Raw genomic sequence first — 27909 nt, forward strand, 5'->3', positions numbered from 1 at the left:
TTAACTTGTCTCCTCCCCTTCATCTACATTGATTGAAGTGGATTTAACAATAGACATCAATAAGGGATCATATCTTTCATCTGGTCAGTCTCATGGAAAGAGCAGGTGTTCATGTTTTGTCCACTCAGTGAACATACATATCTACCTCAAATACCTCGTACCCCTGCACAATAACCTGTGTATATAACCAAGTTATCGGTATTCTGTGTATTTACTACTACGTGTTCTACTTTTTTATTATTTCTCTATTTTTTTCTCTCTATTTTTGGGAAGGGCTCGTTAATAAGCATTTCACTGTTAGTCGACACCTGTTGTTTACGAAGAACGTGACAAATAAAATTTGACTTGAATGCTTTAGGCATAACAGGGTGAAGACCATAATATTTCAAATATTATTTATTGCACTCTTATTTGAGTAAGTCATTAAAACTGCACACAAAAGGTTAATATAGTGGTCAGGGGTTTTCTTGGTGGGGTCTCTCCCGATATAAACGACCAAACGGAACACTTCATTCTGTTGGGGCGGATCACGTTACGTTCCTCTGAGTTCTCTTCAACCCCACTACACCCAGACAGGTTATACACTGGCTAACATCTGTCCACTTCAGCTGTATGGGCTAATTTTAGCCCAGCCCAGACCTCAATCACTTAAACACACGAATAATAAAATAAAATAAATTCAGACTAAGGCTTAGAGTCAATACATTCAGATTCAAGAATGAAAAGGGCAGGTATTTAAGAAAAGCAAGCGCAGGATTTTTCCATGCTCCCACTATAAAAACACATGGAAATACTAAAGACTCTGGCTAGAGCCAGAGGAAGAAAAAACTATTCCTCGACCCCTGTCGTATAAGGACCAGGTAGTCTATAAATTTCAGAGCTAGTTTATGGAAACTAATATTGGAGGGTCATTTTTTGTGTATTCACTTGACAATATAAAACGTGTAGAAGAAGGGGTAGGAAAACAGACGGTGGAATGTCAGTTTTGATGTTAGTTAGGGTTTATGGGTGGCGCGGTAGACCACTAAGAAATGTTGCGTGTGGAATGGAAACCAACTGGACCATTAAACTGAAATTAAACATCTGCTCTTTAAATAACATACATACATACATACATACATACATACATACATACATACATACATACATACATACATACATACATACATACATACATACATACATACATACATACATACATACATACATACATACATACATACATACATACATACATACATACATACATACATACATACATACATACATACATACATACATAGAGGTGGACTTCAAGCACGCTGGAACACATGCACAAAAGAGATCTGAGAATTATTAACTGGTTATTACAGCAAATGGCAAAAATCTGCCATAATGCCCCAGTAACAGGGCTTTAAATCCCTGCCATGATCTTTGAACCTGCTAAGTAATCTGACCTATCAGAGGGCCCTCGCACACACTGAGACCTTTGGACCTCTGCAGCTTTTGCCTTAGTGGCTGTCTAGAATCATGAAACTTTTCTGAAACTACCGTTAGTGACATTCCCTAATTTCTTCTCAGCAGAGCCAGACTAAGCCTGGTTTATAGCATGTCCGGTGCTCTTTTGAAGATAACTCCGTAATTTCCAGTTCAGGTGTGGAATTCCTAATTTCCCACCTGAAGTGAGTCAGGGAACGTGTGCTCTCACCTGAACCATGGACTAATTCACTTCTTGGTGACAGGGGGGCAGTATTGAGCAGCTTGGATGAATAAGGTGCCCAGAGTAAACTACCTGCTACCCTATCCCAGATGCTAATTTATGCATGTTATTAGTAGTATTGGATAGAAAACACTCTGAAGTTTCTAAAAACAGTTTGAATGATGTCTGTGAGTACAACAGAACTCATATGGCAGGTGAAAACCTGAGACAAATCCAACCAGGAAGTTGGAAATCTGTGGTTTGTACTTTCATTGAAGTGATTGCCTATCCAATATGCTGTGTCTATGGGGCAAGATTGCACTTCAAGGCTTCCAGCAGATGTCAACAGTCTTTAGAAAGTTGTTTGTGGCTTCCATTGTGGAAGGTTGTCGAATAAGAGCGGGCGTGTCGTTCCTTCTTTTTCCTCTGTAATGAATACGCTTATTGAAGATATACTACAAAAATACCCTAAGGATTGATTGTTAACATCGTTTGACATGTTTCTACAAACTGTAATGGAACTCTTGAATTTTCGTCTGGATTTTGCGCTCGCACATTGTGTCTTTGGAAAAGTAAACTAAAAGCACAAACAAAACAGAGGTATTTGGACATAATCAAACAAAAATATTTCTTGTGGGAGTCCTGGGAGTCCTGGGAGTGCATTCTGACGAAGATCAGCAAAGGTAAGTGAAGATTTATAATGCTATTTATGACTTTTGATGACTCCACATTTGGCGGGTAACTGTATGGCTTGCTTTTGTGGCTGAACTGGTTATCAGATTATTGAATATTGTGCTTTTGCCATAAAGCTTTTTTGAAATCTGACACAGCAGTTGCATTAAGAACAAGTTTATCTTTAATTCTATGTTAAAACATGTATCTTTCATCAAAGTTTATGATGATTATTTCTGTTATTTGATGTGGGCATTTCTGAACATGGTGGTTTTTGGATATAAATAGGAACTTGATCGAACAAAACATACATGTATTGTGTAACATTGAGTCCTGGGAGTGTCATCTGATGAAGATCGTCAAAGGTTAGTGATTCATTTTATCTATATTTCTGCTTTTTGTGACCTCTCTTTGGTTGGAAAATGGCTGAATGCTTTCTGTGAATAGTTGCTGACTTAACATAATGATTGATATATTCTGCTTTCGCCAAAAAGCCTTTTTGAAATCGGACACTGTGGTTGGATTAACGAGAAGTGTATCTTTAAAATGGTGTAAAAAAAATGAATTTGGCATCCTGCAATTTCACTGGCTGTTGGCGAGGTGGGACGCTAGCGTCCCGAACGATCCCAGAGAAGTTAACGGTCACAAGTTAGGAAGCGGGCACAGTGGAGCAATAGCCTTACTTCACCTGCCACGATGCTCTACCAGTTTTTTAAATAGATAGTCAAATGAAATAAAATGTCCCTAAAGGGTCTGATATCCTTGTCTCTAACGTATTCGAAGATCTTATATATGGGGACGAAGGGGATACAATGTTGAGGTAATTGAAGCTCAGTTTGTCTGCTCCATTCACTGTCTTTTTTCACAGTTACTGTCTGGTTTAGTCCAAAGAGTCACTCACCAGCGATGTTGACTGAGGAGATGAAGGCAGCCGCGACAGCCAGGGTCTCGGCAGAGGAGGAGGGGGCGTAGCCTCCCCCCCCATGAGAGACAGACCGCCCACAGCTGTCAGACCTGGGGGAAAAAAAGAAGAAAAAAAGCTTAGATCACATGGCAACCCTTTCCTTTCTGATCTTTTGCACAATTGGCAAAAAAATGGAGGATCAGAATTAGGCTCTGTGTAAACAGCCTTAGACCCACATGTGTTGAACTGATGACAAAATAACAGTACAAAACAAACAATTATTGATTACAGTTTACATAGACAAATACATTTAAACCATTTGAGTTTCACAATGCCTGACATTTAATTCAAGTAAAAATTCCCTGTCTTAGGCCAGTTAGGATCACCACTTTATTTTAATAATGTGAAAATGTCAGAATAAAAGTAAATGATTCATTTAAGTTTTTATATATTTCATCACATTCCCAGTGGGTCAGACATGCTACCAAATACTAATTGAGTGTATTGCCTTTAAATTGTTTAACTTGGGTCAAACTTTCATGGTAGCCTTCCATGAATTTTGGATGAATTTTGGCCCATTCCTCCTGACAGAGCGGGTATAACTGAGTCAGGTTTGTAGGCCTCCTTGCTCGCACACGCTTTTTCAGTTATACCCACAAATTGTCTATAGGATTGAGGTCAGAGCTTTGTGATGGCCACTCTAATACCTTGACTTTGTTGTCCTTAAGCCATTTTGCCACAACTTTGGAAGTATGCTTGGAGACATTGTCCATTTGGAAGACCCATTTACGACCAAGCTTTAACTTCCTGACTGATGTCTTGAGATGTTGCTTCAATATATCCACATCATTTTCCTCCTCATGATGCCATTTATTTTGTGAAGTGCACCATTCCCTACTGCAGTAAAGCACCCCCACAACATATTGCTGCCACCCCCGTGCTTCACGGTTGGGATGGTGTTCTTTGGCTTGCAAGTCTCCCCCTTTTCCTCCAAATATAACGATGGTCATTATGACCAAACAGTTCTATTTTTGTTTCATCAGACGAGAGAACATTTCTCCAAAAAGTACAATCTTTGTCCCCATGTGCAGTTGCAAATTGTAGTCTGGCTTTTTTATGGCGGTTTTGGAGCAGTGACTTCTTCCTTGCTGAGCGGCCTCAGGTTATGTCGATATAGGACTTGTTTTACTGTGGATATAGATACTTTTGTACCCGTTTCCTCTAGCATCTTCACAAGGTCCTTCGTTGTTCTGGGACTGATTTGCACTTTTCGTACCAAAGTATGTTCATCTCTAGGAGACAGAACGCGTCTCCTTCCTGAGCAGTATGACGGCTGCGTGGTCCCATGGTGTTTATACTTGCATACTATTATTTGTACAGATGAACGTGGTACCTTCAGGCGTTTGGAAATGGCTCCCAAGGATGAACCAGACTTGTGGACGTCTACAAAAAAATGTCTGGGGTCTTGGCTGAAATGTTTTATTTTCCCATGATGTCAAGCAAAGAGGCACTGAGTTTGAAGGTAGGCCTTGAAATACATCCACAGGTACACATCCAATTGACTCAAATTATGTCAATTAGCCTATCAGAAGCTTCTAAAGCCATGACATTATTTGATGGAATTTTCAAAGCTGTTTAAAGGCACAGTCAACTTAGTGTATGTAAACTTCTGACCCACTGGAATTGTGATAGATTATTCACTGTCTGTAAACAATTGTTGGAATAATTACTTGTGTCATGCACAAAGTAGATGTCCTAACTGACTTGCCAAAACTATAGATTGTTTAACAAGCAATTTGTGGCATGGTTGAAAAAAGAGTTAATGACTCCAACCTAAGTGTATTCCGACTTCAACTGTATGTACCCAATTGCCTTGTCAGACAAAAACAGCTTAATAACATTTGAAGTGCTGTGAAGAGAGGTATGTTTTACACATTAGAGAACAGCTGTACAGCTTAATGTGGAAATTGTCAGAGCACAGAGGGAATCCTGATCACTATCAGCCCTATATTGACTTACAAATGCTGCCTGCTATACTGTAGTGAACACCACAACAGGCTCGTCAGAGACCGAGCCAGCAGGTTCGTCAGAGACAGAGCCAGCAGGTTCGTCAGAGACAGAGCCAGCAGGTTCGTCGGAGACAGAGCCAGCAGGTTCGTCGGAGACCGAGCCAGCAGGTTCGTCGGAGACCGAGCCAGCAGGTTCGTCGGAGACCGAGCCAACAGGTTCGTCGGAGACCGAGCCAACAGGTTCGTCGGAGACCGAGCCAACAGGTTCGTTGGAGACCGAGCCAACAGGCTCACAGTCATGTGTTTCTGTATGACTGGGTGAGATTTTCCTGACTGTCCCTTTCTGGAATTACACAGTAACAATTAGTCACAGACAGACAGACCAGGGGTTGAATTAAAAGGTGCATTGCACACTACCTCAGTGTCACAGGAAATGCATACAGCAGGCAATTAGAATTTTCTAACCTATTTACACACTCAAAAAGCGAGACATGCTGTTCACTCACACTATCCTAGACACGTCGCCTACAAGGTGAACTTTGAAATCTTTATGCCATCAGATACCCACCTAAAGTTCCCCCCCTCGAAAAAGAGGGTGATTTACTCCACCCTCAATGTGAGGTTACATTTGGAAGGGGCGTCATAATCAGGCCATTGAGATCACAGACATAGGCTACCTGACCAAATAGACACCAATACCACCTACCTCCTGCTGACTTATCAAGACAGCTCTTAGATAGTAAGCCAGTGATATTTAGTTTGATCACATAAACCCACACACAATAGAGATGAGGTCCCATGGGAGGTGCATAACATCTCACCTAGAGCAGACTTCAGAAAGGACAGACTTTTTCCAATTGTGAGTCAATAGTTTCAGGTAGATTAAAGAGACTGTCAAGAGACTGGAGGATGGCGCCATAACTGCCATTGGGCAAAACCAAAGGTTCCCTATCAAAAGTAACCCAATGCTCTAGACGGAGTGACACCCACTTCTCATTCCCTCATGAGAATATGAAATTCCAAATTCCATTATGCTTCACTAACGTCTCGGGCTCTTTAAGTTTTTTACATTTGGCACAACAATAATAATTCCAATGGCTTCAAAGTTTCCACTTCTTTGCATGACCAAAATAAAAGGCATTGTTTAGGTAATGCCAAATATGCGGGGAACACACCCAAGAGTGTGTTAGGATAGAGACTGACTAGGGTGGGGATGGTGTGTGTGTAGTAGTGAAGGGAGGAAGAAAAAAATCATAGCTACATATTTCAATATTCTTTTTCGACAATATAGCGTATTTGACTCCTTTTAGTCATCCCTAATGTAGGGAGCTTACCTAGCGGTAGTCGGCTGTGCCAAAATTCTGATATTTTTCATCGTATAGCTTGTTCTCCTTTTTAAAATAGTTAGCCAACATGTTTTCAGCACTTTTATTTCCCCGACTTATCAAAACTAGTTCTCATGCTCTCTCGTCTCTCTGCAGCAGACATCAGTGTTGTGTTCGAGACCACCTAAACCGATTCAAGACCAAGACCGAATCGAGTCAGAGTCAAGACTGAGAGGGGGACGAGGAGTCTGAGACAGAGTCAAGACCAGAAAATTGCGAGTCCAATTCAAGACCATGATTGTAATTGTCAAGTCACCACCATAAGAGTTCAAAATGTCCAGTATTTCTGTGTTCATATTTCAGGAGAACATATAGATTCTTTAGACATTCAGAATGGTGAAAAAATGCATGCTGAGGGCAAATAGAGCCACTTTACAAGTTGTTACTAACCCAAACACAGTGGGGAACAACAAGGGCCTTCTAGCCCATCAGGGAAGAGCTAAGGATTTATAAAATAATACAATAATAATAATAATAATTTAAATGATGTTCTGCTTTAATCCCTTCAGTTTTTGTTGGAAAGGGATAACTAACACTGGAGAAAAAAAAATATCCAAATCAGGATTTGTTTTGTTGGTCTCTGGGGAGATAAATCAAGCTAGCTAAATCAGCCATTGACTAGGCCATCTGCCATTGAACTATATTTGGGCCAAATTTTGGAGTGACAGCAGAATCAACCAATCCCATTTTGACTTGTAATGGGTGGCACCATTTTTACAAAAACCTTCTGCCTTCTCCAAGGCCAACAGGTCACTGCACAATAGTGAGCTGTAGTTCTCACGGTCTAGCTAGCTTTTGTTTTAGCTTAGTTTGCAGTTTCAAATGATCATCGTCTGATGAGGAAAACTGTATTTATTGCAGCTTGGTTGCTGTTGTTTGCCATCTCTTTGAAAATAACTTGTGTGTGAAACATTGTTGCATTTAAATTAAACTTTAGATCACCGGTTACTTTGCGTGCTCAACATTAATATGTTTTTTGCAAGGGGAAGTAATAGTTGTCCATTTTGATTGGGAAATGCTTAGCCTAATGGTTGTGTTTTTGTATTCTTAGGATTGGGACCTACTGGCCTTTTATGTGAGTGAATGACTGCTTATCCTTAAACCTCATGCTGTGTGTGACTGATGTCTTTCTAGCAGCCCTATGTGTCTCACTAAAAGTGCACTCTCCTACATTGAGCGTGCTGGTATTAATGTCACTGTCCTTTCAGCATCCTTTGACGTGTCACTGTTGGTGATAGTGAGGGCTTTAGGCTACCATAAGTTGCGTAAGCGGTACAATTGTAGTTGTTGGCAGCATTATCGGTGTGGGTGTTCTCTCTGTGTGAGTGGCAGCCTGAAGCTCGAATCAGCCTCAGGGCTGTTTGATTCAGTAGGGGGCATTAAGTGATGCTATGTTTCTGTTTGCTACAACGTGTTGGACAAATTGTTTTCCCCACTGAAGGCCTAGGTCCAATAGCCACAGTTCGCCACAGCACAAAACAAGTCTATAATAAATATAAATACTGTTACAATTCCTCCCGGTCTCCCCTTACTAATAGTGAGCATGCAACTTTCAAACAATTCCCCCCCACTCTTCCCTACCAGGGAATCAAGGAAATGCTATAGTAATGTTACGAGTAAAGTAGGAGGCCCAAGATTCAATAGGCGATAAGATGTTTCATGAAAGGAGTGTATATATTTGGCCTGGCGCAGCGGTTTTATGCACTGACTGAATGGAAGCGGATAATTACTGTATGATTTTTTTACTCCGCTGGTATCGGGAAGAAATTACGAGTTCTCACTGACCAGTTTAGAGCAATACAACACTGGCAGACACCGTGAGCAATATCTTTGGAACATCAAATCGCAATACAATTGCAGTAATACATACATATAGTATTGTGAGAATCAATGCCATACAACACTTCTTCTGTGGCCTCCAACTGCTTTTAAATGCTCTTAGTAAAACTAAGTGCATGCTCTTCAACCGATTGCTGCCCGCACCCTCCCGCCCGACCAGCAACACTACTCTGGATGGTTCTGACTTAGAATATGTGGACAACTACAAATACCTAGGTGTCTGGTTAGACTGTAATCTCCCCTTCCAGACTCACATTAAGCATCTCCAATCCAAAATTAAATCTAGAATCAGCTTCCTATTTCACAACAAAGCCTCATTCACTCATGCCAAACATACCCTCGTAAAACTGACTATCCTACCGATCCTTGACTTCGACAATGTCATTTACAAAATAGCCTCAAACACTCTACTCGGCAAACTGGATGTAGTCTATCACAGTGCCATCCATTTTGTCACCAAAGCCCCATATACTACCCACCACTGCGACCTGTAGGCTCTCGTTGGCTGGCCCTTGCTTCATATTCATCACAAAGCCCATTGGCTCCAGCTCATCTATAAGTCTTTGCTAGGTAAAGCCCCGCCTTATCTCAGCTCACTAGTGACCATAGCAACACCCACCCACAGCACGCGCTCCAGCAGGTATATTTCACTGGTCATCCCCAAAGCCAAAACTTCCTTTGACCGCATTTCCTTCCAGTTCTCTACTGCCAATGACTGGAACGAATTGCACAAATCACTGAAGCCTTATCTCCTTCTAACTTTAAGCATCAGCTGTCAGAGCAGCTTACCGATCACTGTACCTGTACACAGCCAATCTGTAAATAGCACATCCAACTACCTCACCCCCATATTGTTACTTAACCTCTTGCTCTTTTGCACCCCAGTATCTCTACTTGCACATCATCTGCAAAATTGTCATTATTTTGCCTCTATGGACTATTTATTGCCTACCTCCCTACATTTGCACACACTGTACATAGATTTTTGTGAATGCACCAATTTGTAAGTCGCTCTGGATAAGAGCGTCTGCTAAATGACTTAAATGTAAATGTACATTTTTCTATTGTGTTATTGACTGTACGTTCGTTTATGTGTCATTCTGTTGTTGTTTTTGGTCGCACTGCTTTGCATTATCTTGGCCAGGCTGCAGTTGTAAATGAGAACTTGTTCAACTGGACTACCTGGTTAAATAAAAGGTGAAATAAAAATGTTAAAATACTATCTTATCGTGAGATCCCTGGTAATTCCCAGCAATAACATGCAGAGTGTGGCATAATAAAGCAGTCGACAGGAACTGTGCAGTAGGTCCAGGGAGATAATTGCTACATTGGATGCCGCCATCACGCCTTCTCTGAAGTTGGCATCTGTGGCGACATGAAGGGGGCTTTAATGTTGGGCCATCATGGGCTCATTAACAACCAAGTCTTTCCTGGTTCCTGGACCCAGACCCTGGTCGTGACCGACTGTCCTACCGCCGAAGGGAAGAACGAGGAAATGCTTAACGGAGTACCAGATACCACAGCCAGCTTGTCACTTCCACCCTTGTCAAGAATAATCAACATGCTGCGAACGGACACACACCCTCTCATGTTAATGAAGTAGTTGTGGAGGGTGAGAAAGAGGTTAAGGGGCAACTCATAACCAGGGATGCAAACTGGGGAAGGCCCAAAAAGGTGACACTTATTTTTTGGTTTGCACTGAAATTCCTGCTAGGGGGAAATGCAGGTTAACTAATTAAACAAAGAATAGGATCTACATGATCAGTCTCTGTGTAAAATAAGTGCTTCATGGGAACCTAACTCACAGCTAAAAAATATAAAGAAAGCAATCCAATGTTATTTGTAGCCTAGACTTTACTGCAAAATGACACTCAAGTCTTGAGGAAAAACAATACACTAATATTGCAGTTAGCCATGATAGCCTTTATAATAGAAAGCTTGTGACCACACACATAAATATTGCACTTGGGGGAAAAACATCTTAAAGTAGAAATAGAATGAAACAAACAGGCATTCTATTTTTGCACTATTATATAGTGGCCACTACAGACATCGAACAAGTGCACAAAAATAACTTTCACTGAGTAAAAAAACATGTGTTACTGTCAAGTTCAACAATTTGCTATAGTATTAAACTGGTATATGACTCCTTACCGTTCCTCAAGTTATAACGCGTTAGTTTCTTACTGGACCCTGGCAATGTGTGTGAAATGTTAACTAGCTTACGAACTAATGTTTTTCCTCTACCGTATGTGGTTCATTTACAGAATGAGAGAATTAGGTGAAAATGAGGCGTTGCTTGTTAAAAAAGTGGATTCAGGGATCAAGTGTGGCTGGAGCTGGGCCTGGTTGAACTGGATGCCACTATAGAGGTGTAAGGAACACAACACACTTCCCTCATTCTCACTTTTGCTGGCACATTGTAGAACCGATGTTCACAGGCAGAAAGTGTACAATGTAATAATGTGCAGTGTAGCCCAAAGATGTTGTTTTTGTTGTGGTTAGGTTACTAATGTTAGCTCATCTGATGTTGTAACATTAGCTGTCTAACATTAGCTAGCTAACATTAGCTGTCTGACTAATTTTCACATCAATAACTCAATTATTTGATCAGATTTGGCTAATGTTGCGCAACATTTCTCTGGCTAGCTATTACTGCGAAAAAAATGCCATGCTATTGTTTGAAAGCGCCTAACAACAAAACACTTTCTTCGTGGTAGGTTTGATAAATCCACCTCTGAAGGTCAAATGTGTACTTACATTCTGAAATCTTGCTCTGATTTATCATCCAAAGGGGTCCAGAGATAACATGAAGTGTTAGATACATGTTTTTTTAGATAAAATCCTTTTTTCATATCCTAAAAAGATCCAGAGAGCATGCACGACCGATTTTGTACTCATTCAATTTACAAAGAAAGGAATCTGAAAATCTCACCCAAAACGTTGTTTCAACGAGTCAAATCATGTTCATATCTATTCCTCAGAGTAACAAGACTTATTTGGTCAGAGAGCTGCGCCTCCATGGCACGCCGATGATGCGGGTGGTCATCACTCAAATGACTGAATCTTTGTCAAATAAGCACCAAATCGGGGTCAAACAACGCTAGCTAGATGAGCTGGGCTTTACGGGAGTAGTCAAATGTAGCTACTAACCTTGTACAACAGCATGCCTTTTCATTTTGGAAATAATAAGGATATTCAGAGTTATGAAGACTGGTTGTTTTGCAAATGTTGAACTTATACGGTAACTAATACTTGGAAAGCTAAATCAAAGTCCAAGTATACAGATTTGACAATATTCTTGCAGAAAAAAACGAAAAACGGAATATGGATGTCTCCTTCACAATTTGCACAAATGTACCTGGGGACTTCATACTAAAAGTCTTGTTCACTCATTTTTCAAGTTATCCATCTGAAACTTTGCACATACACTCCTGCCATCCTGTGGACACTATCATAATTACATCCATAGTGATGGCTAGAACTGGGACCTTTCTCTTGCATTTCAAAGATGGTGGTAGAAAAAGACAGGTTGGTATTTTCTTCTATCTAATCTATTGTTATATTCTCCTACATTCAATTCACATGTCCACAAACATCATTGTTTCCTTTCAAATGGTACTTTCTATCTCTTTTTGATTTTTATTTTGTTTATACCTTCCGGAAACCTGCCTCACCCACTGTGGTACGGAATCGCTGTTACTTTTAATTTTAATTTTATGACACACTCAAGAACCTCCAGACGCTAACCAGCTAACTAGCTACAAGCTATTTAGTCATTGTTAGTTTAAAAAAAAATTTAAAAACCTGGATAACACTCGCCAGCCCAGCCCCCCTGCCCCATCCACCGCTGCCCCCTGGACACTGATCTCTTGGCTACATAGCTGACGCACACTGGACTGTCCATTAATCACGGTACTCCACTCTGCTTGTTTGTTTTATCTGTCGGCCCAGTTGCCTAGTCAACGCCATTTTACCTGTTGTTTGTTGTGCTAGCTGATTAGCCTCGCCCACTGTTTTTAGCTAGCTTTCTGAATTCAACACCTGTGACTACTGTATGCCTCGCTGTATGTCTCTCTCAAATGTCAATATGCCTTGTATACTGTTGTTCAGGTTAGTTATCATTGTTTTAGTTCACAATGGAGCCCCTAGATCCACTCTGCATACCCCTGTTACCTCCCTTGTCCCACCCCCCACACATGCGGTGACATCACCCATTACAACCAGCATGTCCAGAGATACAACCTCTCTCATCATCACCCAGTGCCTGGGCTTACCGCAGCTGTACCCGCACCCCACCATACCCCTGTCTGCGCATTATGCCCTGAATATATTCTACCATGCCCAGAAACCTGCTCCTCTTATCCTCTGCCCCCAACGCTCTAGGCGACCAGTTTTGATAGCCTTTAGCCGCACCCTCATACTACTCCTTCTCTGTTCCGCGGGTGATGTGGAGGTAAACCCAGGCCCCGCATGTCCCCAGGTACCCTCATTTGTTGACTTCTGTGATCGAAAAAGTATTGGTTTTATGCATGTCAACATCAGAAGCCTCCTCCCTAAGTTTGTTTTACTCACTGCTTTAGCACACTCTGCTAACCCTGATGTCCTTGCCGTGTCTGAATCCTGGCTCAGGAAGGCCACCAAAAATTCAGAGATTTCCATACCCAACTATAACATCTTCCGTCAAGATAGAACTGCCAAAGGGGGCGGAGTCGCAGTCTACTGCAGAGATAGCCTGCAAAGTAATGTCATACTTTCCAGGTCCATACCCAAACAGTTTGAACTACTAATTTTGAAAATTACTCTCTCCAGAAACAAGTCTCTCACTGTTGCCGCCTGCTACCGACCCCCCTCAGCTCCCAGCTGTGCCCTGGACACCATTTGTGAATTGATCGCCCCCCATCTAGCTTCAGAGTTTGTTCTGTTAGGTGACCTAAACTGGGATATGCTTAACACCCCGGCAGTCCTACAATCTAAGCTAGATGCCCTCAATCTCACTCAAATCATCAAGGAACCCACCAGGTACAACCCTAACTCTGTAAACAAGGGCACCCTCATAGACGTCATCCTGACCAACTGGCCCTCCAAATATACCTCTGCTGTCTTCAACCAGGATCTCAGCGATCACTGCCTCATCGCCTGTATCCGCCACGGAGCCGCAGTCAAACGACCACCCCTCATCACTGTCAAACGCTCCCTAAAACATTTCTGTGAGCAGGCCTTTCTAATCGACCTGGCCCGGGTATCCTGGAAGGACATTGACCTCATCCCCTCAGTTGAGGATGCATGGTCATTCTTTAAAAGTAACTTCCTCACCATTTTAGATAAGCATGCTCCGTTCAAAAAATGCAGAACCAAGAACAGATACAGCCCTTGGTTCACTCCAGACCTGACTGCCCTCGACCAGCACAAAAACATCCTGTGGCGGACTGCAATAGCATCGAATAGCCCCCGTGATATGCAACTGTTCAGGGAAGTCAGGAACCAATACACGCAGTCAGTCAGGAAAGCTAAGGCCAGCTTCTTCAGGCAGAAGTTTGCATCCTGTAGCTCCAACTCCAAAAAGTTCTGGGACACTGTGAAGTCCATGGAGAACAAGAGCACCTCCTCCCAGCTGCCCACTGCACTGAGGCTAGGAAACACGGTCTCCACCGATAAATCCATGATTATCGAAAACTTCAATAAGCACTTTTCAACGGCTGGCCATGCCTTCCGCCTGGCTACTCCAACCTCGGCCAACAGCTCCGCTCCCCCCGTAGCTCCTCACCCAAGCCTCTCCAGGTTCTCCTTTACCGAAATCCAGATAGCAGATGTTCTGAAAGAGCTGCAAAACCTGGACCCGTACAAATCAGCTGGGCTTGACAATCTGGACCCGCTATTTCTGAAACTATCTGCCGCCATTGTCGCAACCCCTATTTACCAGCCTGTTCAACCTCTCTTTCATATCGTCTGAGATCCCCAAGGATTGGAAAGCTGCCGCAGTCATCCCCCTCTTCAAAGGGGGAGACACCCTGGACCCAAACTGTTACAGACCTATATCCATCCTGCCCTGCCTATCTAAGGTCTTCGAAAGCCAAGTCAACAAACAGGTCACTGACCATCTCGAATACCACCGTACCGTCTCCGCTGTGCAATCTGGTTTCCGAGCCGGTCACGGGTGCACCTCAGCCACACAAGGTACTAAACGATATCATAACCGCCATCGATAAAAGACAGTACTGTGCAGCCGTCTTCATCGACCTCGCCAAGGCTTTAGACTCTGTCAATCACCATATTCTTATCGGCAGACTCAACAGCCTCGGTTTTTCGGATGACTGCCTTGCCTGGTTCACCAATTACTTTGCAGACAGAGTTCAGTGTGTCAAATCGGAGGGCATGCTGTCCGGTCCTCTGGCAGTCTCTATGGGGGTGCCACAGGGTTCAATTCTCGGGCCGACTCTTTCCTCTGTGTATATCAATGATGTTGCTCTTGCTGCGGGCGATTCCCTGATCCACCTCTACACAGACGACACCATTCTATATACTTTCGGCCCGTCATTGGACACTGTGCTATCTAACCTCCAAACGAGCTTCAATGCCATACAGCACTCCTTCCGTGGCCTCCAACTGCTCTTAAACGCAAGTAAAACCAAATGCATGCTTTTCAACCGATCGCTGCCTGCACCCGCATGCCCGACTAGCATCACCACCCTGGATGGTTCCGACCTTGAATATGTGGACATCTATAAGTACCTAGGTGTCTGGCTAGACTGCAAACTCTCCTTCTAGACCCACATCAAACATCTCCAATCGAAAATCAAATCAAGAGTCGGCTTTCTATTCCGCAACAAAGCCTCCTTCACTCACGCTGCCAAGCTTACCCTAGTAAAACTGACTATCCTACCGATCCTCGACTTCGGCGATGTCATCTACAAAATGGCTTCCAACACTCTACTCAGCAAACTGGATGCAGTCTATCACAGTGCCATCCGTTTTGTCACTAAAGCACCTTATACCACCCACCACTGCGACTTGTATGCTCTAGTCGGCTGGCCCTCACTACATATTCGTCGCCAGACCCACTGGCTCCAGGTCATCTACAAGTCCATGCTAGGTAAAGCTCCGCCTTATCTCAGTTCACTGGTCACGATGGCAACACCCATCCGTAGCACGCGCTCCAGCAGGTGTATCTCACTGATCATCCCTAAAGCCAACACATCATTTGGCCGCCTTTCGTTCCAGTACTCTGCTGCCTGTGACTGGAACAAATTGCAAAAATCGCTGAAGTTGGAGTCTTTTATCTCCCTCACCAACTTCAAACATCAGCTATCCGATCGCTGCAGCTGTACATAGTCTATAGGAAAATAGCCCACCCATTTTCACCTACCTCATTCCCATACTGTTTTTATACTGTTTTTATTTATTTATTTTTCTGCTCTTTTGCACACCAATATCTCTACCTGTACATGACCATCTGATCATTTATCACTCCAGTGTTAATCTGCAAAATTGTATTATTCGCCTACCTCCTCATGCCTTTTGCACACATTGTATATAGACTGCCCATTTTTTCTACTGTGTTATTGACTTGTTAATTGTTTATTCCATGTGTAACTCTGTGTTGTCTGTTCACACTGCTATGCTTTATCTTGGCCAGGTCGCAGTTGCAAATGAGAACTTGTTCTCAACTAGCCTACCTGGTTAAATAAAGGTGAAATAAAAAATAAATAAAAAAATATGCATATCCATGCTTCAGAGCCTGAGCTACAGGCAGTTAGATTTTGGGAATGTCATTTAGGCGAAATGTAAAAAATAAAATTAAAATAAAAAGGGGCCTATCCCTAAGAAGTTTAACAATGCTAATATTTGTTCCACCACACTTTCTCAGTCACCTCAAGCTTTACAAATGCCAGTAGTTTTTCCGTTACAGCTCATGAAGTATTCTTCATCACCTTCTCACCCCTGTCCCCATGGTCAGGCTTCTCACCTAACGCTACCTCTTCGTTAACTGGCAAGCTGCCTTTCCAGAGTGTGCGCTGATGCTGTAACTAGTAAGTTGGTTGTCTCTTCTTCAATCGTGTGCTGCGCTGCATTCTGTTATGTAAACAATTGGCTGAGCCTTGGATACAGCAGCTAGTATTGCGCCAAACGCACATCACTCATTTGCTCACAAAAAAATGTTCTCGCCCGTTCTACACGAATCACGTAGGTCACACATTTTGGATTCACAACTGCGAATATCGCCGAAAGGTGACTAGTTTGCATCCCTGAATAACGCCACAGACATCAGTGCGCAAATTAATGTCTTCTTCATCTAGAACAGAGTAATGATCAAATGTCTTGTCAGCATTATCAAAGCATTGAGATACCATTTTATCAGCCTAATAATCCGTTTCTATTTTATTTACAGACAAAGAAATATTCAATTACAGATTAATCTACTATAATCTATTAGCCTATATTCAGAGTGGAACCTGAGACCTATGCTTTTAGTTGCTTGAAGCGGATCTCAACTCTGGAGTAGAAGCATTTTAAATCATCCAGACTACAAGGATCATGAAATATTTCCTGTTCCCTCCAGGTCTTACTCATCACCGAGAAGAGAGGACCTGCAGGTGTGGAGGTAGAGGGAGATTTTAACCTCCACGTCTGTAATGGAATCTCCTCTGGACAGCATGCTCTTTATGGACGTAAATCAAATAAAAAACATTGGAGTTTAAAAACTGGATTTATTCTCATTTGAAGCCAAATCCCAAGTGATGTAATGTAGGCATATATGCATTTTTATCAGTTGGTTTACCTCCCTTCATATCTATAAATACATCACTAAATATACTAAAATAATGACTTGCCTATGTTTAGTCTTGCCATTGGTGAACTAACACTCACACCCAACTTGCATATTTATTTATACTTCTTTTCTACTAGCACTGACTTTGCTGATAGCTACTTGGAGGAAAAATGTGTTCTATGACAGATGTGTTGTTGTCCCACCTAGCCATCTTAAGATGAATGCCCTAACTAAGTCGCTCTGGCTAAATTACTAAAATCGAAATGTAAAATGTAGTCTTCTTTGCACTGTGTCCATTTCATTAATAGAAGTCTTCATAAACACTCACCAGAGATGGCGTTGGTGACGGACATGAGTGGGGAGTGAAGGGCTGGGCTCACCCCCCACACCGTGTGGTAGCCCACAATGGTAGCCAGGCCAAAGATGGTCACCATCTGAGTGAAGGCTGCATTGGGCGCAGCTAGGCCCAGGCCTAACATGGTGCCAAGACCTGAGAGGGGCAAAGGGTTAATAAATAACTTTACACTAACCCATGCTACATATCTAATGTCTATATGTAATATAGATAAGGGCTTTTTACCAATTCAAATGCAAAATAAATAAAATTATAATCATTGATTGTCATAAGGTGTTGAATTGAATTAGGCCATGTCCTATGAGGCACACTAGACATTATAGAGTAGAAATGCTGACTATTTCTGATGTCTACTAATTTTCTTAAGTGAGGACAAGAGACAGACGTTGCCGTTAGCAATTTATCTAGGCGCAATTAGACAGCAACCCAAGTATGGTGGTGGTACACGACGCGCCGACCACAGCCAACCTAAAACGAGCTGCTTGGAGGAACGTGTGAACGGGGTTTACAGGCCTGCTGTCTCCAGTCGCCACTACCAGAGCAAGTGTCTGTGGGAAACAGCTACAGCACTACTTCAGACAGACACAGCAGGCGGAGGGAGGGCTCGACATCCCACATTTTATTAGTCCCAGTTTCCTGGCACTAAGGGGCTGCTGGTGGTGGTTTGAGCTGAGAGACAGAGAGGGAGGGGGCATGTTAGGTTAGGTTGAGCTCTAATTAGGTGACCAATCCTAATTTCAAAGGGGATCTCCTCCTCTCTGGCTTCTCGCATGGCTGATCCGGTGGTCAGGACATCACGATGGTCAAGCAGCACCTTCCTTGGCTTCAGCAGGGAGATACGGAGCAAACTCACTCAAGAAAGAACAGGAAGATGAATGTGCCCGTTTGTTAATCTCAGGGTGTAAACACAGTTTGTGGCTCATTTATCTGACTGTTGGGGAAGGAGGACGTGTTCTCTGGATCTCTTTGATGTGATTTTAGAACAGAACAGAGACGACAGTTCCTGCCTGCCTCGTCTGTAACCAATAGAAAAAATCTGCAGGGATTTCTGTTCAGAGTAGCTTTTATGTCTGATCACGACTGTTGCTACTCTCAGAATGGGGTCACAGCTCACCTTTCCCACATAAGTCAGATAAGCAGAAAGACTTGTGCGTGTGTTAGTAGAGAACGTAACAATGTAATGAATGTGGTAATAAAACATTAACGGGCTGCTTTTAACCCACCCGCCATAGTCCTGTTAACCCAGGTCGTTGTGAGGAGAGCGAGACCACCATAGGAGCTCAGAGAGACTCGTGACACCGCTCAGTTTAGGGGCCATTATCCTGACAGCCAGGGTTGTTCTGCATCCTCTGCTTTCTGCGATGTCAGACATTTTAATCCCCTTACATTATAATTAAGTAAACAACTGACTTAATTTACGTAAGTATTCACATCCCCGAGTCAATACATCGTTGGCAGCTGTGAGTCTTTCTGGGTAAGTCTCTAAGAGCTTTGCACCCTTGGATTGTACAATATTTTCCCATTATTATTTTCAAAATTCTTCAAGCTCTGTCAAATTGGTTATTGATTAATGCTAGACAACCATTTTCAAGTTTTGCCATAGATGTTCAAGCAGATTTAAGTCAAATCTGTAACTCTGCCACTAAGGAACATTCACTGTCGTCTTGGTAAGCAATTCCAGTGTAGAATTGGCCTTGTGCTAAGGTTATTGTCCTGCTTTAAAGGTGAATTAATCTCCCGGTGTCTGGTGGAAAGCATCTTGCCTGTTCTTTGCTCCATTACGTTTATTTTTATCCAGAAAAACTCCCCAGACCTTAATGATTACAAGCAGTCCTTATCCATAACATGATGCAGCCACCATTATGCTTAAATATGGAGTGTGGAACTAGGTAAATGTGTTGTATTGGATTTTCCCCAAACATAACACTTTGTATTCAGGATGAAAAGTTTAATTGCTTTGCCACATTATTTGCAGTATTACTTTAGTGGCTTTAGTGCCAAACAGGATGCATGTTTTGGAATATATTTGTATTCTGTACAGGCTTCCTTCTTTTCACTCTGTCAGTTAGCTTAGTATTGTGGAGTAACTACAGTTTACTATCACAGCCATTAAACTAACGGCTTTAAAGTCACCAATGCATTGGCCTAATGGTTAAATCCCTAAGCTGTTTCCTTCCTCTCCGGCAACCAAGTTAGTAAGGATGCTTGCATCTTTGTAGTGACTGGGTATATTGATACACCATCCATAATTTAATTAATAACTTCAACATGCTCAAACAGATATTCAATGTCTGCTTTTTATTTTTACCCATCTACCAATAGGTGCCCTTTGCGAGGCATTAGTAAACCTCCCTGATGTCCGTGGTTGAATCTGTGTTTGAAATTCACTGCACGACAGAGACCTTACAGATAACTGTATGTGTAGGGTACAGAGAATAGGTAGTCATTCTAAAATATGTGTTCAACACTATTGAGTCCATGTAACTTATTGTGTGACTTGTTAAGCAAATGTTAACTCCTGAATTTATTTAGGCTTGCCCTAACAAAGGTATTGAATAGTTACTGACTCAAGACATAATCAGCCTTTCATTTGTAAACATTTTGAAAAACATAATCCCACTTTGACATTATTGGGTATTGTGTGTAGGCCAGTGACCAAAACATGTCAATGTAATCCATTTTAAATGCAGGCTGTAACACAACAAAATCTGGAACAATTCAAGGGGTGTGAATACTTTCTAAAGGCACTGTAAGTATAAATGAATGAAGTGTCTAGGCAGTCAGTAATGGTGTGTCTCACCTCCAGTGTACATGCCAGCGGTGGTTAGGGTAGCCTTGAAGGGGGACACGGCAGCAGCCTTCTCCTTAGCCAACTCCTGCTTGCTCTTGGGTTTGGGAGGGGCTGCCACTGGGATGTTATCGGGCAGAGGAGCTGGGAAGAGGTTGGTTCCATTCTGCACCAGATAGAAAGGTGGAAATCATAGAGAACGCCAAACAAACAAAAGTCAACCATGCATGGATGTACATTTGAGATCAAAGTTTCATTTTCACCAAACACTATCAAAACACTTCATTATCACCAAACAAACCAACAAAGACTATTTTAATTTGTCAACTGTAGAACTAGAGTATAGTGTCAACATTATCTAATTAACCAGTCTTATCTAAAAACAGATAACCAAGGAAACCAAACCCATTTAACCCAGATGATTCACCTGCATGACAACAGATCCTCTGATGACATGGTCCATGGTTCCGTAGTTAAACTTCTCCTTGACCTCATAGTTGAAGTTCTCAGTAGAAGGGCTGATGGCACGGATGAGTTTGGTCAGGTTGTTTGAGTACAGGGTGCTGGACTGGGTGGGCAGGCGGCTGGGAAGGTCGGTGAAGCCAATGTGGGTCACACCCTAAGAACAAATCACATAAGCCATTATTTTATTGAAGACCAAAATTGTGCACTCTCACTTTGACCGGTTAAAATGGGACTGAATTACAATACTGCAACAAGGTGAACTGGTAGTATGATTTCAGTGCTAGGGAAACCAAACACAGAAGCTAACAAAATGACTGACAATAAGGAGCCGGTTCACCACAACATCACAAGGGAAAACAGTGATAATGAAATTGAAGGTAATAATGATAAGCGACTGTGGACAGGCCCATCTGACCTTGTGTACAGACAGTTCTCCAGGCACCGTGGTCTCAATGTTTCCTCCAGCCTCAGCAGCCAGGTCCACCACCACAGAGCCATCCTTCATGCTCTCCACCATATCCTTGGTGATCAGGATGGGAGCCTTGCGACCTGGCGACAGGACACATCACCATGGTGACAAAGGGGTCTTGTCTGCAGTACCAACAGGGTGCTCTATCAGCAGCTGACCTCTATTCAGCCTTCTGTACAATAAAGTCTTCAAATATGGATTTAAATGACAATGAATCTAACCCTGGAAAATAAACAAATTGCAGTTTGTTGTTCTCGGTTTACTCTAGGCAATGTTCAGGTCTCTTCTGATGTTTACACTAGCTTTCAAGTCAACAGATCTCATGAGAACACAGAGAAACTCTTTCAAAATCATGTCGAACTGGTCAGAACAGAAGACATCAGTACTGATCAAGCTAGGGTAGGCTGGTGTCAACCAGACAAAAGGAGTCGGTCTCTCCAAGCAACAGGACAGTAGCATTAGTATAGGGGACAGGACAACATGCCCTAGGGCACATGAAGTCAGTGGAGAGGAGAATGTCATTCATAACTATAGTGGCGTGTGAAAGTATTCACCCCCCTTGGCATTTTTCTTATTTTGTTGCCTTACAACCTGGAATTAAAATGGATTTTTTTGGGGGGGGGGGACGGGGGTTTGTATCATTTGATTTACACAATATGCCTACCACTTTGAAGATGCAAAAACATTTTTTCTTGTCAAACAAAGAAAAAAAAACTGAAAACTTGAGCATGCATAATTATTCACTCCCCCCAAAGCCAATACTTTGTAGAGCCACATTTTGCAATGACAGCTGCAAGTCTCTTGGGGTATGTTTCCATAAGCTTGGCACATCTAGCCACTGGGATTTTTGCCCATTCTTCAAGGCAAAACTGCTCCAGCTCCTTCATGTTGGATGGCTTTCGCTGGTGTACATCAATAATTAAGTCATACCACAGATTCTCAATTGGATTGAGGTCTGGGCTCTGACTAGACCATTCCGTGCCATTTAAATGTTTCCCCTTAAACCACTCGAGTGATGATTTAGCAGTATGCTTTGGGTCATTGTCCTGCTGGAAGGTGAACCTCCGTCCCAGTCTCAAATCTCTGGAATACTTTTTTTCTGGCCACAGCTCTGTGGCCTAAGCCCAGCTCTGTGGAGTGTACGGCTTAAAGTGGTCCTATGGACAGATACTCCAATCTCCGCCAAATAATAATCCATTTAAATTACAGGTTGTAATGCAACAAAAATAGGAAAAACGCCAAGGGGGTTGAATACTTTTGCAAGGCACTGTACGGCTGCATATCTTATCACAGCCGTCAACCAATGTAAACAAGGGATGAGAATGTAGAGTTTTGCTTTTCCTTGTGTGCTATTTAGTCGTTCAGTTTTTATTGCTATTCTTTTGTATCATGTTTTTTAAAATCACATTGAGTTGCATTCCATGTCTGAAATGAGCTGTTTACAAAGCTTGATTTGATCATAGCAATATCTCTATGGTGTCTCTGTGGTCTGTTATAGGCTGCTACAGGAACGGAATAATATCAACTCAGCCTTGAGGGGCAGAGTTAACCAGATGGATAGGACCTAAACACTACCTTAACTACACTAGGTAACTGAGCTGATGGAGCCTTAAAGCAGCTTAGTGTCTCAGAGGATTGGACAGATGAGAGCTGACCATAGCAATACATGCATTTCATACATGATTGAGGTAGAACAAAACAAATGGGTGAAATCAGGGGTGACAATAGCCTGGTTGCCAGATCTCCTGCTCCGAAGCCAAACTGTTTGATGACAATGGTGTGAGTAGGCCAGAACACAAACAGATCAGACCAGGAGGACTGCAGTGCAGCTTAAGATGTAAAGGGAAAGTAAAGCCAGTAGATTAAGAGGACAAAGAGATTGGGGTAGTGAGGGACGTTTCCCTGAAGGAGGGGATAGATCGGGGTAGTGAGGGGCATCTCCCTGCGGGAGAACAGATGTAGCCCTTGGTTCACTCCAGACCTGACTGCTCTCGACCAGCACAAAAACATCCTGTGGCGGACTGCAATAGCATCGAATAGTCCCCGTGATATGCAACTGTTCAGGGAAGTCAGGAACCAATACACACAGTCAATCAGGAAAGCAAAGGTTAACTTTTTCAAACAGAAATTTGCATCCTGTAGCTCAAATGCCAAAAAGTTTTGGGACACTAAAGTCCATGGAAAACAAGAGCACCTCCTAGCAGCTCCCACTGCACTGAGGCTAGGTAACACTGTCACCACCGATAAATCCACAATAAGCATTTCTCTACGGCTGGCCATGCTTTCCTCCTGGCTACCCCAACTGGGGCGGCAGGGTAGCCTCGTGGTTAGAGCGTTGGACTAGTAACCGGAAGGTTGCAAGTTCAAATCTGTCGTTCTGCCCCTGAACAGGCAGTTAACCCACTGTTCCTAGGCTGTCATCGAAAATAAGAATTTGTTCTTAACTGACTTGCTTGGTTAAATAAAAAGGTTTAAAAAAATATATATATATATTTTTTTTTTATCCGGCCAAAAGCTCCGCACCCCCCACAGCTACTTGCCCAAGCCTCCCCAGCTTCTCCTTCACCCAAAACCAGATATTCTGAAAGAGCTGGAAAACCTAGACCCGTACAAATAAGCTGGGCTAGACAACCAGGATCCTTGCTTTCTAAAATTATCCGTCACCATTGTTAAAACCCCTATTTTACCAGTCTGTTCAACCTCTCCTTCGTATCGTCCGAGATCCCTAAAGATTGGAAAGCTGACGCGGTCATCCCCCTCTTCAAAGGGGGTGACACTCTAGACCCAAACTGTTATAGACCTATATCTAATCTGCCTTTCTAAAGACTTCGAAAGCCAAGTTAATAAACAGATCACTGACAATTTCGAATCCCACCGTACCTTCTCTGTGCAAGCCGGTTTCCGAGCTGGTCAATGGTGCACCTCAGCCACGCTCAAGGTACTAAACGATATCATAATCGCCATCGATAAAAGATTGTACTGTGTAGCAGTCTTCATCGACCTGGCCAAGACTTTCGACCGTCAATCGCCGTATTCTTATCGGCAGACTCAACAGCCTTGGTTTCTCAAATGACTGCCTTGACTGGTTCACCAACTATTTCTCAGACAGAGTTCAGTGAGTCAAATCGGCGGGCCTGTTGTCCGGACCTCTGGCAGTCTCTATGGGGGTATAACAGGGTTCAATTCTCAGGCCGACTCTTTTCTCTGTATATATCAACGATGTCGCTCTTGCTGATTGTGATTCCCTGATCCACCTCTACACAGATGACACCATTCTGTATACACCTGGCCCTTCTTTGGACACTGTTAACGAGCTTCAATGCCATACAACACTCCTTCCGTGGCTTCCAAATTCTCTTAAATGCTAGTAAAACTAAATGCATGCTTTTTCAACCAGCATCACTACTCTGGACGGTTCTGACTTAGAATATGTGGACAACTACAAACACCTAGGTGTCTGGCTAGGCTGTAAACTCTCCTTCCAGGCTCACATTAAGCATCTCCCATCCAAAATTAAATCTAGAGTTGGATTCCTATTTCGCAACAAAGCCTCCTTCACTCACGCCGCCAAACATACCCTCGTAAAACTGACTATCCTACAGATCCTCGATTTCGGCGATGTCATTTACAAATTAGCCTCTAACACTCTACTCCGCACATTGAATCCAGTCTATCACAGTGCCATCCGTTTTGTCACCAAAACCCCATATACCACCCACCACTGCGACTTGTATGCTCTAGATGGCTGGCCCTCGTTGCCAGACCCACTGGCTCCAGGTCATCTATAAGTCTTTGCTAGGTAAAGCTCACTATCTCAACTCACAATAACAACACCCAACCGTAGCATGCGTTCCAGCAGGTATATCTCTAACTGGTCATCCCCAAAGCCAACACCTCCTTTGGCCGCCTTTCCTTCCAGTTCTCTGCTCCCAACGTCTGGAACGAATTGCAAAAATCGCTGAAGATGGAGACTTCTATTTCCCTCACTAACTTTAAACATCAGCTATCTGAGCAGCTAACAGATCACTGCAGCTGTACATAGCCCATCTGTAAATAGCCCATCCAATCGACCTACCTCATCCCCATATTTTTATTTACTTTTCTGCTCTTTTGCACACCAGTATTTCTACTTGATCATCATCATCTAATTTGCTAAACTGTAGTTACTTTGCTACTATGGCCTATTTATTGCCTTACCTCCTCACGCCATTTGCACACACTGTATATAGACTTTCCTTATTCTATTGTGTTATTGACTGTACGCTTGTTTATTCCATGTGTAACTACACTGTTGTTGTTTGTGTCGCACTGCTTTGCTTTATCTTGGCCAGGTCGCAGTTGTAAATGAGAACTTGTTCTCAACTAGCTTACCTGGTTAAATAATGGTGAAATAAATAAATACATAGACATGGGGGTAGTGGGGGGCATCTCCCTGTGGGAGGGGATAAATGGGGGTAGTGAGGTGTGGTTGCTTAGATCACTGTACAAACCGGGGATGAGTGCCGTGCTGATGAGGATGTCTACTTCCAGACACTGCTTAGCAAACAGCTTCATCTCAGCCTCGATGAACTCCTTGGACATCTCCTTGGCGTAGCCGCCCTGACCGTCGCCAGCCTCCTTAATGTCCACCTCCAGAGTCTCAGCTCCCAGAGACTTGAACTGCTCTAAGGCTGCCGCTCTGGGGAGGGAACACAGGGAATGTCATGGAAGGCACTGGCAAGAGGAACGGTGTGCTTAATGAAAGACCCTGATTACATTCAAAAGCATCACTGCAGGATCTTAGGCTATGTCTATGATTGTTGTAAAATCTCCAAGTAGTAAACAATGTTACACAATGGTCAGGGTGGGGAGATTCAAATCTTTGAATCTGGAGAGTAAAAACAGTAAAGAACAGCGTTTTATCCCATTATTCCACCCTTTAAAGTAAGTGGAAGCAATCTGCAGTTTTCTAAAGACAATGAGCTGCAAGTTGTCATATGTAATGGAGCTACTACCACCAACTGGAGAATTAGCAACATCACACTTTCAAATCCACTAAAGAGACTTAGACAGCAGCCAATCTGGGGTGAGTTAGTTGAAATAAAAGCAAAGGAGAAGGAATCTGGTCAGAAATCATTTGTAACATTTTATCAGGGTTTTTTAAAAACAGCTTGTACCCCCAAGCCATAAATAGTTAACCAAATAGCTACCCGGACTACCTGCATTGACCCTTCAAATAGCAACTCTTTTGACTCTGCTGTTATTGTTTATCATCTATCCTGTTGCCTAGTCACTTTATCCCTACATGTACCCCTGCACTCGGTCCTGGTACCGCGTGTATGTAACCAAGTTATCGTGACTCATTGTGGATTTATTCTTCCTGTTATTATTTTCCTATTATTTCTTTCTTTTTCTCTGTGCTTTATTGGGATGGACCCATCAGTAAGCATTTCACTGTTAGTCCACACCTGTTGTTTACGAAGCATGTGACAAATTTTTTTTTTTAATTAAATCTCAAAACAAATATGGGGGCAGCTCTATAATGTGATAATGAACCAACCAATGACTCACAGTGATTTCATTGGTAAAGTAATAACTGAATGTCCAGGGTTGGGTGGTCCCACTCACCGAGTGTCAAAGCCCCTGACGATAGCACCCATGGATCTGGCAGTACCAGCAGCAGCCAGGCCTGCTACTCCTCCTCCAATGATCAGCACCTTAGCAGGTGGGACCTTCCCAGCAGCAGTGATCTGTCCAGTGAAGAAGCGCCCGAAGCTGTTGGCTGCCAGCACCACAGCTTTGTATCTGGAAACACAGAGACAGAAAAATGGCCAATTACAAATACTGTCAGAGCACGTCTACCCAGCCTCAAAACACATCACAAGCAATTTACTCTGCCAAGTGGACCACACACACAGAGACACACACACAAGATGATGCAGCTGGACAGACACAGTAGTGAGCTGACCAAGATAAGTGCATTCAACACAAATGTTTTCCATTTACTGACATGACAACCTCCCTCATTAAAACAAACTGCCTCAGACACAGGCTCGTTCATTCTAGTTGCATTTCAAAATACTTGTCTTGGACATAAATTTGTACCTTTGAAGATTCAGCTTTTACTTGGCTCTCTAGTCTTCCAGCATCATCTCACCATTTAGCCATTTGTAATTGTAAGCTACACAAATAAAGCACATTAGCAAGAAAAAGGCCAGTGGCACAGCTCTGGGAGTCCACCCTCCCCTCCCTCACACCACCCATACCGTCTTCACCCTGCAATGTTAGCCATGGAGCTGAGAGCGTCGTAGCCCTGTGCGATGGTGACACGGGGCACCTGGTCCATGGCCAGCACAGTGGCCTTCCTCTGGGACAGCATGTCCATCAGCTCAGGGTTCTGGGCCGGGTAGATGAAGCTGAACAGAGTGGCTGCCTCCTTCATCAGCTCCACCTCATGGGCTCCCAGCTCAGGGTTGAAGACGGGAGCACGCACCTGAGAGAGACAGACAAACACAGACAGAGACAAGCAATAGAGACGTTTGATGTAAAAATCCCTTGCGCGATACAATGGTTACCATGGCAGCAAATGAGGGTTG

The 27909-nt window shown here is 42.9% G+C and overlaps 1 pseudogene across 1 annotated transcript in view; it reads right to left on the reverse strand.

The window, feature by feature from the left end:
* Positions 1-27909, reverse strand: part of LOC123999304 — a 72497-nt pseudogene that overhangs the window by 31670 nt on the left and 12918 nt on the right. The window contains exons 4-11 of the transcript XR_006832426.1: positions 27589-27806; positions 26942-27118; positions 25825-26012; positions 21281-21414; positions 20828-21019; positions 20413-20566; positions 17586-17747; positions 3252-3364 (exon numbers count right to left, since the gene is read on the reverse strand). The product of XR_006832426.1 is annotated as an NAD(P) transhydrogenase, mitochondrial-like (transcript). The remainder of the gene's footprint in view (positions 1-3251; positions 3365-17585; positions 17748-20412; positions 20567-20827; positions 21020-21280; positions 21415-25824; positions 26013-26941; positions 27119-27588; positions 27807-27909) is intronic.

Source organism: Oncorhynchus gorbuscha, linkage group LG16 (assembly GCF_021184085.1).
Source record: "Oncorhynchus gorbuscha isolate QuinsamMale2020 ecotype Even-year linkage group LG16, OgorEven_v1.0, whole genome shotgun sequence".
Taxonomy (NCBI): Eukaryota; Metazoa; Chordata; class Actinopteri; order Salmoniformes; family Salmonidae; genus Oncorhynchus; species Oncorhynchus gorbuscha.